A 19,259-nucleotide genomic window follows, 5' to 3' on the forward strand; every position below is an offset into this window, starting at 1 on the left:
AGTGGATTAACACTGTTGTCCAGCAAGGAATGAGACAGGTGCAGATTAATAAAGGGTGTTACAATAACCTGACCAAAGGCAAACCCAGCACCAGGGTAAAAAGACCAGCAGCCAAAACACTATAAGAAAATGGCGGATAGTCACAAACTGAGCCGATTCTAACAGTACCTCCCCTTTAACGAGGATCCCCCGGATCTTTTAGGCCGAGCCTTATTTGGAAATCTCCTGTGTAAAGCCTTAAATAATCTTGAGGCTGAGACGTCCCCAGCTTTCACCCAGGAATTGTCCTCGGGACCAAAACCCTTCCAGGACACGAGATACTGTAAGCCTCCTCTGTGCCACCTGGAATCAAGAATGCGTGAAATCTCAAACTCACAGTCCTCATCAATTGAAGGAGCAGATGGCATAGCCACCTTATCAGGCGTGTCAACTTTCTTCAGCAAAGATACATGAAAAAATGAATTTTCCAGGACGAAGGAATGTCCAATCTGACCGCTGCCGAATTGACAATCTGAACCACTTTGAAGGGTCCAACAAACTTAGGCCCCAATTTTTTGGAAGGGATTTTTAAACGCAGATTCTTAGAGGACGACCAAACCATGTCCCCAATAACAAACCTCGCCTCCCTTCTTTTCTTGTCAAAATATTTCTTAGACCTCCTCTTCGCCTGATTCAGATTATGGCGTACGCTGGTCCAAACCCTTTCCAAATTTCCAGAAAAACTCTCCTCAGGCACCATTGCCCCAATCGTAGAAAAAGGACCGAAAGTTGGATGCTTCCCAGTACAACAGAAAAAAGGAGAACACACAGCCGAAGAAGACATATGATTATTGAGAGCAAACTCGGCTAATGGTAGATATTCTGACCACATCTCCTGATTGTCTGCTGCAAAACATCTCAAAAACTGCTCAACATCCTGGTTCTTCCTCTTGGTATGTCCATTGGACTCTGGATGATAACCTGACGAAAATGACAAATGAACCTTAAGTCTGTCACAAAAGGCACGCCAAAAGCGAGCCACAAACTGTGGTACCCTATCGGAGACAATGTCCGTGGGGACACCATGGAGTCTGACAATCTCCTTCACGAATGCCCTGGCAAGTGTCTTAGCACAGGTTAATTTATTGACCGGGACCAGATAACACATCTTACTAAACCGGTCTACCACGACCCAGATGACAGAAAAACCCTCAGAGACCAGCAGGTCGTTGATAAAATCCATGGCAAGATGCGTCCATGGGGAACTAGGAACCTCTAATGGGCACAGCAACCCTGCCACTGGAGCATGAGAAGCTTTAGACCTAGCGCACACGGTACACTGATGCACTCACTTGACGATTTCTCTTAGCCACCCCGGCCACCAGAAATTCCGTCCGATCGACTTTCTCGTTTCGACAATCCCTGGATGACCCGCCAGACAAGACTCATGACATTCCGTAAACAAAGCTCTCCTCAGGGCTTTAGGCATAAATAATTTCCCATACGGAATGTTGGTTGGTGCTGCATCCTGGGCTTTAAGAATGCTATTTTCCAGCTCAGAACCTAAAGCTGCCACCACCACCCCTTTCTGCAGAATAGATTCCACCTTTTCAGTATTAACCGCTGGGGAGAAACTTCGAGACAAAGCATCAGCTTTAACATTCTTTGTCCCAGTGATATATGTCAGAGAAATGGAACCGAGCAAAAAACAATGCCCACCTGGCTTGACGAACATTCAAACGCTTGGCAGCATCCAGATAGATCAGATTCTTGTGATCAGTAAAGACTTGTATAGGAGGTCTAGCGCCCTCCAAAAAATGTCGCCAATGCTCAAACGCAAGCTTAATAGCCAGCAATTCTTGGTTCCCAACATCGTAGTTGAGCTCCGCCTCTGAAAATTTCTTAGAGAAGAACGCACAGGAATGTACCCCATCCTCTCCCTCCTGTGACAAAACAGCCCCCACTCCTACTGATCAGGAATCCACCTCTAACAAAGGGTTTAGTCTCGTCTGTCTGGATCAAGACAGGAGCAGAGCTAAACTCCATGAGATGCTCAAAGGCCTTGACAGCCTCAGGGGACCATTTGACAGTATTGGCATCCTTCTTAGTCAGATCAGTAAGGGGTTTGGCGATAACAGAAAAATTATTTATGAATTTTCTGTAATAATTAGCAAACCCCAAGAATCTCTGAATTGCCTTCAAGCATTCAGGTCTTGGCCACTCCAATACCGCCTGAACCTTCACCGGGTCCATCTCAAACCCATCACTGGAGACAATGTACCCCAAAAAGCTATTTTTCTGTACAGCAAACTCGCATTTCTCCAGTTTAGCAAAGAGTGAGTTTTCTCCCAGAATCTGCAAAACCTCGCGGACTCTCTGCCAATGCGACTCCAGAACGGGTGAGTAGATAAAAATATCATCCAAGTAAACAATAACACTCCTACCGATCAATCGCTGATGAAATTTTGAAAGAATGCCGGATCATGTGTAAGGCCGAAAGGCATTACTAGACACTCAAAATGACCTTCTGGGGTATTAAAAGCTGCCTTCCATTCAATGCCTTATTTAATTCGCAGAAAATTATATGCCCCACGGAGCTCAAGCTTGGAGAACCACTTGGCCCCAACCAATTGGTTAAACAAATCCGGAATTAGTGGCAAGGGGTAAGGATTGCGCACAGTGATCTTGTTAATCTCCCTGAAATCCAAACACGGCCTAAGACCCCCATCTTTCTTTTTGACAAAAAAGAATCCCCCAGCCACTGGAGACTTGGAGTGTGTTATATGACCTGCAGCAAGACTAGTCTGCAGGTATTCCTTTAAGGCCTCTCGGGGATCATCAGATTAAATAAACGACTCTTGGGGAGAGTAGCACTTTGGACGAACTCAATAGCGCAATCATAATCTCTATGCAGAGGCAGAGCTTGTGACTCAACTTCAGAAATTACTTTCCAAAATTCCTGAATGGGTTCAGGTAGCTCATTTTTCACCACCGCAGCGATGTGTGCATCACAACATTTCCAATAACACCCCTGACCCCAGGATCTTATAGTATTTGATGTCCAGTACAGGATTGTGCACTTTTAACTAGGATAATCCCAGAACGACTGGAAAAGGCAACTTATCAAGTACAAACAAATCTAAAAATTCCTGGTGCTCCATATTCACGGTGAGTGGAAACCCGGTAACCTTTTGGGAAAGGCACCCATGCTCTAGGTCAATCTGTTAACTGGCATGGACAAAGACCTCTGTATCAATGCAAGTCGATGACCTGGGGGGTGCGAACGGCGGGAATGAGTACACCGCTTACATGCTTTCTGGAGCAGCTCACCCAGGCCAGGATAGTGGCAGAGAAAATGCTGTACCACCAGGTTGAGGACGTGAACCATGCAAGGCACGTGTGTGAGCTTGCCTCACCATAGGTTCACCACCAGTTTCTCACCATTATCGGACACGGCCTTCCCTGGATGCAGGTTCAGTGCAGACAGCCATTGATCAAACTCAGTCTGGAGAGCTGTCCACAACTCTTCAGCTGTATGACTGCAATCTCCAAGGCATATCAATTTTAATACTGCCTGATTGCAGTGAGCCCTGGCTGCGCAGTACGGAGGTGGTGGGGATTTGCTCTGCACTGTTGGAATGCCTGTCTCATTAAGGCAGATGTTGAGGATGCAGGTGGAGGCCTTAGAGGAGATAGAGTATGAGGAGGCAGAAGCTGTGGAGGAAGTGTTAAATGTAGAGGTTGTCCTGCAAGCTTTGGGAATTCCAAGACTTGTGGAGCAGCGCCTTCCCCAACAGCCGCCAGAGTCACCCAGTCCCCAGTCAGCGAGATGTATCACCCTTGGCCATGCTTACTTGCCAAGTGGCTGAAGTGAAATGCACCCTGGCAGACATAGATTTAGTCAAGAAACAGGTGATTTTGTCTGCGACATGCTGGTGTAGTGCAGGCACAGCTTTCTTAGAAAAGTAATGGCAACTGGGCAATTGGTACTGGGGGGACTGCAACAGCCATCAGCTTTCGGAAACCATCTGTATCTACCAGGCAGATAGGCAGCATTTCTATGGCCAACAGATTGGAGATGATAGAGTTCAACCTCTTAGCTTTTTCATGCATAGGAGGAAACAACTTTTTACGTGACCAGTGTGGAACTATGGGCTGTCTGCAATGCTGAGACAGGGCGGAGTACAGTGAACTGGACAAACTGCTGAAGAGTGAGAGACGTGCAGGCAGATATGTTATGGTGGATTGAGAAAGTTGTGGTGTGCTCGTTCTCTGAGATCAGTCAAGAACAGGCAAGTCCGCTTCCATTACAGCTGATGGTGGGGTCTCAGCATGACTGGAGCGGGTAAAGAACCTGAGGTTCTGCGGTCGAAGACCTGCTTCTCAATAGTTGGTACGGTAACAGAGGAGGAGAAAAAAGCAGCAGATGCGATTGGTGGGGCGGCTGATAGTTGTTGAGGGCCACTGGTCGGCATTTTTGCACAGTAGGATTCCAACAGTAGCGCATGCTGATAGCGCATGTGAAGGTTCATATATGTAGTCGTCAACTTATTGCAATTTTTACCTCGACTCAGTTTTTTGCATTCTTTGCAGCGTCAAAAAAGGCCCAGGCTAGGCAATCCTTGCCACCCCTGCGAGCTGCAGACCCGTGGATGCTGCTGGTCTGTCACAGACTGACCAGTGTGACATGACCCAACGGTTGGTCAGACACCAAATGGCACAACACACCAGGGAACACCAGGGAAACTATAACAACGCTGGGCCCTTTCAATAGGAAACGGGGAAAGGACACCTCCTGCACTCACCTGAGGATGTGCCATGATCTCACTATCATCCTTATATGGGTTATTTCACCCCATCGCTGAGCAGGATACGTAATCCCTCACTTGCCCTGCTCTTATCCCTAAGTAGGGAACTGACAGGTGAGAGCACTGACCCAACTGCTGCACTAATACAACAAAAAGAATAGAAACACAGACACCAAAAGAGACATGGTAACAAAAATACAACACTTAGCTTTCTGCTGCACTGCTGCAAAGCCCCACACCGCAGAAATCAACAGCACTCTTAATGCCAAATATGGCAGGCAACAGAGAGCTGCTTCTGCTAGGCTGGTCTCAAGACAGGACCTGTATCACCAACAGTCAGCTAATACATCAGTTGACCTTTTAAAGGATGTGAGAGAGGTCACCAGCAACATCAGCTGACCCAGCAACACTGCAGTAGCACCAGCTTGCCAGTGGGGAAAAACTGCATTTAACCCCCACTGGCCTGAAAGGAAAAAAGTTTTAATTTGAGAAGCCAGATCTGCCACAGATTCAAAAATGGATCATGACATACTCAAAGCCACAGTTGTGGCTGAGAATGCATTGCTCGTCGTAGCTGCATCACTACATGTCTGCAATACACGGCGCAACGTAACCTTCTCGTCTTCCTCCTCAGATGAGCTACTCAGCTGTGTGCCACTATGTTCATGCCAACTGGGATCTAATACTACATCATCATTATCCTCTGTTATCACATTCCTCACCCTTGAAGTCACCCTCCTCTTCCTGCCCTGACAGCACAGTACAGTCCACGTGATCCTCAGATATCTGAATCTCATCAGGCATACCTCTCCCCCAGGGGTCAACATCTGATGACGAGGGTCAGGGTGCTGTTTGGACCCTATTTCATCCTGCCCCAAAACCAAGCTAAAAAAAAAAATATTGGGCATCAATGCAGATTTCCTCCTCTTGACTCTGTGAAGCTTTTGAGTACACTTCTGGTGACCATGGCAGAGAATGTATGAACAGCTCTTCAGACTCACCCATCTGTGGTTCCGTACAGTCAGTTGTACAGTTGGAGAGTTGGGACACAGGGGGAAGCAAGGGGAATATGGGTGCCACCTCTGTGGACTGTACTGTGTGTAATGTTGAGGTGGAGGAAAAGGAGGAGAGGCCACTTGGATCTGCATTTGCCATCCACTCGAGCACCTGCTCTTTCTGGGCCTCATTAACAAGGCATACCGCTGTGCGTCTGCCTAAGAAAGGTAGTGGAGCAGCCTGTCCAGTAACAGAAGTTGTCAATTGTCTTTGCATAGGATGTGATGTTGTTGGTTCACTAGTGATTTCACTAACCTTACCATTTACCCCACGCCTTGAACACCAAGCCTAATTCCCCTTCCACCACGGCCCGGCTTTTTCCCAAGCATTTTGCTCAGATACTGTGGCAGGAGGATAGTATTTTCCAACAAAAATTTTTAACCCCTTTACCCCCGAGTGTGGTTTGCACGTTAATGACCGGGCCAATTTTTAAAATTCTGATCACTGTCCCTTTATGAGGTAATAAGTCTGGAACGCTTTAATGGATCTTGGTGATTCTGAGTGTTTTTTCATGACATATTGTACTTCATGATTGTGGTAAAATTTCTTTGTTATAAATTGTGTTTATTTTTGTAAAAAAAGATGAAAATTTGGTAAATTTTGCAATTTTCAAACGCTGAATTTTTATGCACTTAAATCAGCGCAATATGTCATGCAAAATAGTTCAAATATAACATTTTCCACATGTCTACTTTACATCAGCATAATTTTGGAAACAAAATTTTTTTTTCATTAGGAAGTTAGAATGGTTAAAAGTTGACCAGCGATTTCTCATTTTTACAACAAAATTTACAAAACCACTTGTTTTAGGGACCACCTCATATTTGAAGTCACTTTGAGGGTTCCATATGGCAGAAAATACCCAAAAGCGACACCATGCTAAAAACTGCACCCCACAAGCTGACCAAAACAACATTCGCAAAGTTTATTAACCCTTCAGGAGCTTCACAGGAATTCATGGAATGTGAAAAGAACAAATGAACATTTAACTTTTTTTTCACTAAAATGTAAATTTAGACTATTTTTTTTCATTATCACAACGATAACAGGAAAAAATGAACTCCAATATTTATAACACAATTTCTCCTGAACATGCCGATACCCAAAATATGGGGAAAAGCCACTGTTTAGGTGCATGGCAGAGCTCAGAAGAGAAGGAGCACCGGTCAACGTAAAATTGGCTGGAATTGAGATTGGACGCCATGTAGAGTTTTCAGAGCCCCTGATGTGCCTAAACAGTAGAAACCCCTACAAGCGACCCTATTTTGGAAACTGGACCCCCCAAGGAACTTATCTAGATGTGTGGTGAGCACTTTGAAGCCTCAAGTGTTTCATTAAAGTTTATAATGTAGAGTCGCAAAAATAAAAATTGTAGTCCAATTTGTCCTGAGTATGCTGATACCCTATATGTGGGAGAAAACTACTGTTTGGGCACACATCAGGGCTTGGAAGGGAAGTAGTGATGTTTTGGAATGCAGGCTTTAATGGAATGGTCTGCGGTCGTCGTCGCACTTGCAGAGCCTCTGATGTGCCTAAACAGTAGAAACACCCCACAAGTTACTCCATTTTGAAAACCAGACCCCCTAAGGAACTTATCGAGATGTGCCTAAGCAATGACTATGCCCAACAAGTGCCCCTTTTTGGAACTAATCTACTGTTTCCTGGTACATAAATTTTATAATGTAGTGACATATGTGAGTTGTGTAGTGTTTGTCAGGTTGTCCTACGTCAGTTGTGTAGTGTTTGTAAGGTTGCCATACTTCAGTTGTGTTGTGTTTGTCAGGTTGCCATACATCAGTTGTGTAGTGTTCGTCAGGTTGTCATACGTCAGTTGTGTAAGTCAAAAATAAATTTAGTATTGCATGGAGGTGTGGTACAGTCTCAAGCATTCTTTCATACACAGGCCAGGTTTTTTGGGGCAGGTGTCGTATTGATAAATGGTTTCCTTGCATATTCCCCTTTGTAACACACTCGGCACCTCTTTTGTGACTTACCTTTTTTCCACTTTGAGGGACCTTCCCCAGGAAATGTTGACGTGGTACAATACGAGCACCTTCAGTTCTGGAAGTACTGGGGCCCTCTCCTTCCTGGTCTCCAAAGATTAAGGCCTTAATCACTACCTCCTGGAGCTGAATGTATGATGTATCGGTGTGGCCTGCACATCATGACAGCAGGAAAGCATTGAGCATTGCCATCTGTACGATGTGCACGGCCTGTTTCTTGTACCATGCCTTGGCCTTTTTCAAAGCACTGTATGGCTGAAGGAGTCAAAGATCAATGCCCTCCAAGTTTTTGTTGTACCTCAGTACACAGTCCGGTGTGCAGACTTGTGCAGAGGTACCGCGTACAGTGCCAAGGGCACTGCCATCACAGTGTATGGTGGTCAGAAAGACATCCCTCTTGTCATTGTACTTGACCATCAGTACGTGGTCACTACATTTAGCTCTGCTGTCACCCTTTCTGAACATCTGCCCAATAATCATTTTCGAGAGGCCTCTGATTTTTGCAGACAGTACCGCAGGCTGCAGTACCTCACATGGAGAGGGAATTGAAGAGCGGCATGCTGGTATAAAATTTATCCATGTAGAGGTGATTACCTTAATCCATCAGTGGGTGCACCAAATCCCACACAATTTTCCCACTCACTTGCAGTAAAGGGGGGCATTCAGGGCTTCTATCCGGGTGTTGTTCCCTTCATAAACTCTAAACCTGTGGGTGGACCCTGAGGTACTCTCACACAGCTTATAAAGTTTAATTAAGTACCTGGCCCTCTTACTGGGCAGGTACTGAGAGAATTTGAGCCTCCCCTTGAAATGAATTAAGGGGGGCAGATTTTTTTAGCCAGGGGGCCAAAAACAATGGTCCCTATCTAGGCTATTAATATCTGCCCTCACTCACTGGCTTTCCTTCTCTGCTGGAGAAATTACCGTTGGAGCCCACACAATTTTTTTTCAACGAATTTACCCGTTAATTTAACACCTACATGTCCAAAATTTTACACACATACCCTACTCTAATTATTAATCAAAGACACATAAAAAACTAAATGAAATGAAATGGTTTACTGTATGTAAACCATGTGTCCTTTCATGTCGGGTTTTGTACTGATTTCACAGAAGCCGGCAATTCATTTAGCAGCTATTATGGTATGTAGAACTCTGTAGAACCTGTCATTGGGCTCCATTATATGTCCATTTTGCAAGCGAGAAAATCTCATTATACGGACGCCATACAGATGACAAACGGATGCTTAGATGCGAGAAAATTGCATCCTCACATGACAATCGGATGACATATGGATCACTGTTCATGAAACATTTATGCAGTTCTCGTCCGTGAAAAATGGTACGTTTTTTTTTTATACGTTGTGTGACTCCAGCCTAAGCAATATAATGCTAATAAAATTTTAAACAAATTTTGGATGGTTATATACCAATAAAATGTACTCCAGACCATGTAATAACCTATGGGTGTTAGCACCACGACGGATCTCTGCTCTGACAGGCAGGGTCTCTGGCATGTCACTTCACTCACCCACATTTCGGTTGGTTCTTCCCTTCCAGCAGAGCGTCCAACCGGGCCTTCAGCCATGTCCTTAGAGCACACGCGTGCTCCCACCCTCTTAAAGGGCAAGCGCGTGCACTAGCTATTTCCTCCCCAGCCAATAGCTGTGGGGCATTATGTATATATTGCTCCTCCTCACTGGGGAGGTGCCTGAGCAACCCTCCTGTTCTGCAGTCTAAGTTGTGTTCTAGTCCATGCTGCACTCTGGTGCGGATCCTGCCTGCTGCACTCTGGTGCGGATCCTGCCTGCTGCACTCTGGTGCGGATCCTGCCTGCTGCACTCTGGTGCGGATCCTGCCTGCTGCACTCTGGTGCGGATCCTGCCTGCTGCACTCTGGTGCAGATCCTGCATGCTGCACTCTGGTGCGGATCCTGCCTGCTGCACTCTGGTGCGGATCCTGCCTGCTGCACTCTTATCAAAACTCTGCCTGCTGTACCATCCAGTCTGTACTTCTCAGTCCAGCTGCTGAGCGTCTGTTGGTCTGTCCTGGAGTGGCACCTGGAGTTCACTGGGAGCCAAATCTAACCTCACCATCAGAGGCTCTAGTGAACTGTCCGGTGCTTGCATAGTCACGCCTGTTGTGAACACTTGTGACCTGACTTCTGAGTTTGGGCTCCCTCTGGTGGTTGCTGTGGGTAGTGGAGCTGGTCGAGCTGAAAGAAGTCAATCACCTGAAGAAGATGATTGGAGGTCAGGTGTTACAGACTGGGAAGATTTAAGTGAGCAGGCTTCCCTCAGTTGTTGCTGGTGATTTGGTTTTCTTCCTGTGCATTTTGAAGTCCATTTGCTCCCTGCATGGTCCTGCATCATTCAGATAAGTTATTTGTTTGCTGGAATCTTTTTGCATTTGATCCAGTTTTTGCCTTTCTCTGCTTTCTGCTTTGCTGTGTGGGTTCAGCATTGTTCCCTGATGGGACCTGTGCTGGACCCCGTTCCATGTATCACAGCTTGTCAGTCTGTTCAGTATTGCTAGTCCCCTGTTATATCAGTATCTTTTGTTTTGCTTCTAGTTCACACCAGAATTCTGATCTAATGCATATAAGACGTGTTGGATTTTTCTTAGGGTTTTTACATGATTGCAGACAGTATCTTTCCTGTTCTGTTCTATCTAGACAGTTTGGGCCCCATCATTTGCTCACTCTATTTTCTGCCTGTGTCTGTGCCTCATCTTTCTTGCTTTAGGATTAGTTAACGCTTTGGTTGTGCCGAGGCGTCTAGGGCATCGTAGGTACGTCCCACGGCTAATTCTATTTGTGTTGTCAGTTTAGGGGTCTGCAATCCGCTAAGATACCAACCTTTCTAGTTTTCTGATTGCCTAGCTTATTCCCCGGCTATCCTCCTCGGTGACCTAATCATAACACGCCCTTCCAGGCTCTCCGCGGTCCGAGGCACAGTGGTTCCACAAACCACCTCCATGATAGTTTGCTCATGCCATGGACCCCACTGGATCCTGGATCACGCCTGGTCAGACCATGTAACAATAGCTCTTCCAACAGAACAGCATGCAGGAAAAGTTGTCGATACAGTTGCAGTCCCTGGCTACCAAGTTGGAGACCTTAAACATCTCTCCAGTGTCTCCTCATGTTTAAGCAGCCGTGTCTTCTCTGGAAACTTCTCAGTCTGTATGTTACAATGGCTGGTCAGGAGACAAATCTCCAGGAGTGTATCCTCTGGACCGTGGCACCGAAGGGGCCCCGGGTGAGCTGCCAGGTGGAGCGACCCCTATACAGGAATCGTTAGGAGCAGGCCCAGGGGTTCGGGTACAACGATAGCCGGTACCGAGAGGGGCAGCTCAGGACGTACTGGAGTAGGAGTGCGGGACTGAAGCGTAGGCAACAGAGCAGGATCACTGAAGACTAGACCAGAGTAGGACTGCAGGATTGGAGAATAGACAACAGGACGGAGCAGGAACACGGGAGGCAGGACTGGAGTAGGACTGAAGGACTGAAGTGTGGATAGCTGAATGGAGCAGGAACACCGGAGGCAGGACTGGAGTAGGACTGAAGTGTGGATAGCAGGGTGGAGCAGGAACACCGGAGGCAGGACTAGAGTAGGACTGAATGACTGGAGTGTGGATAGCAGGATGGAGCAGGAACACCAGAGGCAGAACTGGAGTAGGACTGAAGGACTGGAGTGTGGATAGCAGGACCCACGGAGCATCAGACTGCGGGGCTACTGCAGGGGCCACGGAAGACAGGACTGTGAGACTGCATAGAGCACACGAGGGAACAGGGCCCAGTGTGCTAGCAAACACACTGATCAGGCGCCTCCCTCAGGGTGGAGCGGCCTGATATGGCCTTGTCAGGTCTGCCATTGGTCCGTAGGTGCTTCCGGGTCAGGGCATTGCCGGAGCACAAGTAACAGTAGGAAGGCGCATGCGCATTGCATGCAGAGACTACGTCAGCCGCGAGCCTGTCAGAAGGGACTGCCATGGCTGTCGGGCGGCGGGGGACTGCAGCGTGGGAGCGGAGGCTGGGTGAGTATGCGGAGGCGGCGTGACACTGTTTGCTTAGTTCCAGCTTCAGGTCCCCGACAGATCTCCAAAGCTCTGCCACATATTCATGAATCAGTGTCGGCTACATTTTGAATTTCTTCCTCATCACTTCTCATCAGTCCGAACAAAGGTAGCATTCCTTATGTTGCACCTTGGAGGTGAGGCCCTGGTGTGGTTGAACCCATTATGGGAGAGAGGGGACCCTATCATATCCAATTTGCCCAAATTCTTGGAGGCTTTTTGCAAAGTATTCAATGAACCCGAGCGAGCCATCTCTTCAGCTTCCGCTCCTCTTCATTTACGTCAGTCCAACTCTTCTGTGGGACAATATGCGGTACGCCTCCGTAGTCTGGCATCCGAATTTGGATGGAATAATGAAGCTTTGGTGGAGACATTCTGGGAGGGACTTTCCGGGAACATTAAGGATGAGCTAGCTGGTCAAGACCTACCAACTACCTTTGACGACCTAGTCTCCCTTGCCATCCGTACAGACTTTTGTTTCCAAGAGCGTGCTCATGAGGTGGCAAGATTGCGATGCCTTGTTCCTCCACCCTCCCTTGTCAAGGCCTACAATCTAATCCACATTCGCTGGGGAGCCGAATGGAAGATGGCTTTCAACACCAGGAATGGACATTATGAATACCGAGTGATGCCCTTGGGTCTTAGTAATGCACCGGCAAATTTTCAAGAGTTCATCAATGATAGCTTCCAGGACCAGCTTTATTCCTGCGTTGTTGTGTATCTGGATGATATTTTGGTATCTTCCCTGGATCTGGTCTCCCACAGATGAGCAGTTTGGCAAGTTCTTCAGCATCTTAATGAGAATCGACTCTACACCAAGTGTGAGAAATGAGTCTTTGAACAGTCCGCCCTTCCCTTCTTCGGTTACATTATCTAAGATACTGGATTCAGGATCCTGAGAAAGTCTCTTCCATCCTTAAATGGCCGCTGCCCGCTGGAGTCAAAGCAATACAGAGATTCCTTGGCTTTGCTAACTAATATCGACAATTCACTACTCACTTCTCCACTCTGACTGCTCCCATCTCTATGACATGAAAAGGAGCAGACCCAAAGAACTGGTCCTCCGAGGCTGAGGAAGTCTTTCGCTCTCTTAAACGGTCCTTCTCCACCGCTCGCCTTCTGCATCATCCGAATTTGAACAAACAGTTCTTCCTAGAGATGGAGGCATATTCGTTAGGGGCTGGAGCTGTGCTCACTCAGAACTCTTCCTCGGGTCTCCGTGTGTCCTGCGATTTCTTCTCCAAGGCCTTCTCCGCTCCACAGCGTAACTAATCAATTGGTGACCGTGAGTTATTCGCTATTAAAATGGCTTTGAAGGAGTGGTGAAACCTGCTGGAGGGCACAGTCTTTATCCAGTGGTTATCTACATTGACCATAAGAACCTGGCCTTCAGTCCGCCCAGAGACTTAATCCATGCCAAGCCAGGTGGTCTTTGTTTTTTGCCCGCTTTAACTTTTTATTACATTTCAGGTTCGGTGACAAGAATGTCAGAGCTGATGTCCTCTATCGCTCACTTCTGTCCGGGGACCAAGAGGAGGACCCTCAATTTATCATCAAACCATTCAAGATGGTTACTGTCTCTCCAGTCAGCCTGTCACGAATTCCCCCACCTAAAACCCTTGTGGCTGAATCCGAGGAGTGAGTTTGGTCATGGGGGCCACTCATCCAAGGTGGCTGGTCATGCGGGACAAAGGAAGATACTACAATTGATTTCTCGCCACTACTGGTGGCCATCCATGAGGAGGGAGATCTATGCTTATGTGGCTGCCTGTCTGATTTGTGCCCGCAATAAGGTCCCCAGACGACTTTCTACAGGGTCTCTCCTGCCATTACCCATACCAACTGATCCATGGCAGTACATAGCAATGGACTTCATTACATATTTTCCAGTATCCAAGGGTTGCACCGTCATCTGGGTAGTCGTGGATCGCTTCTCCGAAATAGAGCATTTTACCCCGTTGTCTGCTCTTCCATCTGCTTCTGAACTGGCTGACAACTTCATCAAACATATTTTCCGCCTGCACGGATTTCCTCATCACATTGTGTCCGATTGAGGTTTGCAGTTCACTTGCAGATTTTGGTGAGCTCTCTGTAAACATCTGGATATCGTCTTGGACTTCTCCTCGTCCTATCAACCTCAGTCCAATGGGTAAGTGAAGCTTGTCAACGTGACTAATCCCTTCACCACGAAGCCTGTTTTCATCTTCCTGACCCAGCCAGTTTTTCCAATTCTGACCACTATCACGAGGTCATAACTCTGAAATGCTTCAATGGATCCCACTGATTCTGAGAATGCTTTCTCTCTCAATGGATCCCACTGATTCTGAGAATGCTTTCTCGTGACATATTGTACTTCATGACAGTGGTAAAACTTCTTGCGTTTATTTGTTAAAAAAAGGAAATTTGGCGAAAATTTCAAACTTTCAATTTTCAAACTTTTAATTTTTATACCCTTAAATCAGAGTCATATTGCACAAAATAGTTAATAACATTTCTCATATGTCTACTTTACATCAGCATGATTTTTTAAACATAATTTTTTCTTGTTAGGACGTTATAAGGGTTAAATTTGACCAGTGATTTCTCATTTTTACAACTAAATTTACAAAACCATTTTTTTAGGGACCACCTCACATTTAAAGTGACTTTGAGGGGCCTATATGACAGAAAATACCCAAAAGTGACACCATTCTAAAAACTGCACCTCTCAAGGTACTCAAAACCACATTCAAGAAGTTTATTAACCCTTCAGGTGCTTCACAGGAATTTTTGGAATGTGGAAGGCAAAATACTTTTCTTTCACAAAAATTTTTCCTTTAGACCTAATTTTTTTTTACTTTCGCAAGGGTAACAGGAAAAAAACTGTTTTGCAATTTCTCCAGAGCATGCTAGTACCCCATATGTATGGGAAATCTACTGTTTGGGAGCACAGCAGGGCTTGGAAGTGAATGAGCGCCATTTGACTTTATAAATGTAAAATTTGATGGAATAACTAGCGGATGCCATGTCACATTTGGAGAGCCCCGATGTGCCTAAACAGTGGAAACTCCCAACAAGTGGTGAAACCATTTTGGAAACTAGACCCCTTTGGGAACCTATCTAGATGTGTATTGAGCACCTTGAACCCACAGGTGCTTCACAGAAGCTTATAACATAGAGCCGTGAAATTAAAAAGAATCAAATATTTCCCACATAAATCTTTTTTACCTCCAAATTTTTCATTTTCATAAGGGTAGCTGGCGAAATTGCTCCATACAATTTGTTGTGCAATTTCTCCTAAGTTCGGAGATATCCAATATGTGGAGGAAAACAACTGTTTGGGTGCACAGGCAGGGCTTGGAAGGGAAGGAGCGCCATTTGACTTGTTGAATGTAAAATTTGCTGGAATAATTAGCGGATGTCGTGTCGTGCTTGGAGAGCCCCTGATGTGCCTAAATAGTGGAAACCCCCAACAAATGACACCATTTTGGAAACTAGACCCCTTAGGGAACCTATCTAGATGTGTATTGAACACCTTGAACCCCCAGGTGCTTCACAGAAGTTTAAAATGTTAAACAAATTTTTCCAGCAAAAAAATATTTTCTGGGCCAAATTTTGCATTTTCACAAAGGTAGTAGGAAAAAATTGAGCCCAAAATTTGTTGTGCAACTTCTGAGTTTACCGATGCCCCATATGTCATTGAAAACTACTTTTGAGGCACAGCACAAAGCTCAAAAGGGAAGAAACGCCATATTATAGTGCAGATGTTGCGCCACTTGTTTGAGGGTGCCGTGTTACATTGGCAGAGCCACTGAGGTGCCAACACAGCAGAACCCCCCCATAAGTGACCCCATTTTAAAAACTAAACCTCTCAATGAATTCATCTAGGGGTGCAGTGATTATATTGATGCAACAAGTGTCACATAATTTTATACCATTGGGCAGTGAAGATAAAATAATTTACATTTACATTTTTACCACCAAGATTGCGTGTTAGCCTCCAGTCTTACATTTTCATACAGGGAAATGGGTAAAAATGGCTCCAAAATTTGTCCCACAATTTCTACTGAACGTGGCAATACCCCATATGTGGCTGTACAGTACTGCTTATCCGTATGGAGAGACTCGGGAGTGACAATGCGCTATTTGCCTCCTGGAATCCAGATTTTCCTAGAATAGTTTGCGCATTCCATATAAAGTGATAGAAAAGCAGAATTCCCCCTCAAGTGACCCCTTTTGGAAATTATAACCCTTTACGAATTTATCTACGGATGTAGTGATGATTTTGACTCCATTTTGACTCCATGGATGTTTTCCAGAAACAAGCAGCAGTGGATGTTGCTGAGTGAAAATTGCAAACTGCCGTTTGTAGTGACCAGTACATTATGCCCAGATCATGTTTATGTAGACACACACCCGTAAGTTAGGCGGACTCTCATCACTACAGAAATGCCAAACATGTGGGTGCAAAATGTGGTTTAAGCACACTGGGGCTCAGAAGGGAGGGCAAATTTGCTGAATTTCTTTTGGGGGTCGAGGAGCCATTTCGCTTTTTCAGAGCCTTTGTGCTACTACTAACATGGAAGCCCCATTTATTTCCATTAACAGATGTTGGACCTGAGTGGGGACTTGCTTTATTTGTGGATTGAGTTGAAACTTTTATTGGGAATATTTTACATAACAGTTATGATCATATTTATCCAGCGACCTACGCTGAACACTTACATTTGGTTTACATCTAAATCTCCGAGTGACGTGAAAGATGAAATCCCTCATGGATCCATTCACTATAATGAGGCAGCAGAGTTTCTCTGGACTTCATTTGGCCTCAGTTCAGTGGTGTCCTTCTTTTCAGAAGAGAACAAAACTGTGGCTGACTGCACTTTTATGAAATCCTAAAAGACCGACACTGTCAGATCACAGGTAGTGCGCATGATAAATGTGCGTCCAGCATTACTGGGATTTTTTGATTTGGAGACTTTTTTCTTCGGGTTGGTGTGATTACAGCAATACCAGATTTATATCGGGTTTTTATGTTTGTCTGCTGTCACACACTAAGATGCTTTTTATTGCGAAATCTAGTTTTTGCAGCACCATATTTTGAGAACTATAATTTTTTCCATATTTTGGCTGACAGTCATGTTATGGCTTGTTTTTTGAGGGATGAGTTGATGTTTTTATTGGTACCATTTTTGGGCACATGACTTTTTTGATCTCTTTCTATTCCGATTTTTGGGAGACAGAATGAACATAAACCAGCAATTCAGGAATTGCCTTTTTTGTTATGCAGTTCTTCTTGTGGTAAAATTGGTATGACAGCTTTACTCTTTGGGTCAATACGATTAGTGATACCCAATTTACCGTATTTTGTGATTTATAAGACGCACCGGATTATAAGACGCACCCCACATTTTGAGGAGAAAAATAGGAAAAAAAGCTTTTTAATATAATGGTGGTGCTTCTTACAATCCAGGCATCTTATTGTTAACCGGGAGTGGTGGCTGCGGACTCCAGACTGGGAGAAAGGGGTGTTCAGTGGTGCAGGTCGCACTGGAACAGGGTCCCAAGGTCGCAGCTGGAGGAGGCAAGAGTGGCACTGTGGGTGTTCGGTGGTACGGGGGCTCTGCTGACATTTTGTGGAAGCCCAGAGTCCCCGCACTGTTTACTATGTGGTGGACTCCAGGAAAATGGCTGCCGGGGTGGCGCATGCGTAGATGGAGATCTTGGTGCTGAGATCTCATCTACCGAAATCTTGGTGCAGAGATTGCCATCTGGCCCTGTGCCGCATCCATGGCCATTTTCCTGGAGACATCACATAGACGCAGGCACAGATGGAGATCTCGGCTTTCCTCCATCTGCACCGAGTGAGAAGGCAGAAGCCGGACCCCAGAAGAACAATGGCCACCACTGCAGGGCTACCGCTTGCCACTGTACCACCACTGCTTGCCACCGTACCACCACCGCACACTGTAGGACCACCGCTCCACCACCGCAACACCCCCAGCTCCGGTCCCGCAGCATTGACCCCCTTGGTAAGAACAGTATTCGGTTTATAAGATGCACCCCCATTTTCCCCCTAATTTTGGGGATCATAAAAGTGCATTGATTAATCTGAAAAATATGGTATATCTTTTTATGTTTTGGTGCTTTTACACAAAAACTATTTTATTGAAAAAATAATTTTCTGCATAGCTTTATTCTGAGAGCTATATCTTTTTTATTTTTCTGCTGAAGGAGCTGTTTGGCAGCTTGATTTTGTAGGACAAGATGAAGTTTTCAGCTGTACCATTTTTATTTACATTTGTCTTTTTGATTGGATTTTATTGCACTTTTTGTTTGGCTGCATGATGAAAAAGCATTGTTTTTTGCCTCGTTTTTTATTATTTTTTACGGTGTTCACTGAAGGGGTTAACTAGTGGGACAGTTTTATAGGTTGGGTCATTGCGGACACAGCGATACCAAATATGTATGCTTTTGGCTGTGTTCAAGCGTAGCTTTTTTTGCGGCGTTTTTTTATGCGCGGAATCGCCTTGAAAACGCAAAAAAAATCCAATGCAATCCTATGGGATTCCGCAATGCTGTGCTAATGCTGCGGATTTTTCCGCTGCGGAATCGCATAGCGGAAAAATCTGCAGCATGCGCATTCTTTTTGTGGAATCGCGGGGATTCCGCACTCATAGGATTGCATTGAAGCGCTCATTTTTCGCATGTGGCTATGCCCACCATGCGTGAAGTGAGCGCTTCATGTGTGGATGGTACCCAGGGTCTGGAGGAGAGGAGACTGTCCTCCAGGCCCTGGGTACCATAATCCTGTAAAAAAAATAGAATAAAAATTAAAAATATTATTCTCTCCTTCCGACGGCTACCGGAGTCCTTTCCGCCTCTCACTACCCTCCCGGCATCTTCCGGTCACAGTAATGCTTTGCGTGAACGACCGCGATGACATCACGCTCTTGCAAGTGTGATGTCATCGCAGGTCCTTCGCGCAAAGCATTACTGGGACCGGAAGATGCTGGGAGCGCCGCAGAGCAGATCGGGGGCTGTCGGAAGGTGAGAATAACAATATTTTTTATTTTTTTTATTATTTTTACATCCTATCTTTTACTATTGATTCTGCATAGGCAGCATCAATAGTAAAAAGTTGATCACACTTGGCAAACACTTTGCTTGACGAGTGTGACCAACCTGTCAATCAGTTTTCCAAGCGATGGTACAGATCGCTTGGAAAATGCTAGCATTCTACAGGCTAATAAGGCTGGCAAAATGTTAGTATTTAGCGGGAATTCCGCATGTGAATTTCCCGCGATTTTCCCACGGCAGGGAGTTGCGGAATTGCCGTGGAAATTTCCGTGGCAAT

The sequence above is a fragment of the Dendrobates tinctorius genome, unplaced genomic scaffold (assembly GCF_039654945.1).
Source record: "Dendrobates tinctorius isolate UK_male_01 unplaced genomic scaffold, ASM3965494v1 ptg000098l, whole genome shotgun sequence".
Lineage (NCBI taxonomy): Eukaryota > Metazoa > Chordata > Amphibia > Anura > Dendrobatidae > Dendrobates > Dendrobates tinctorius.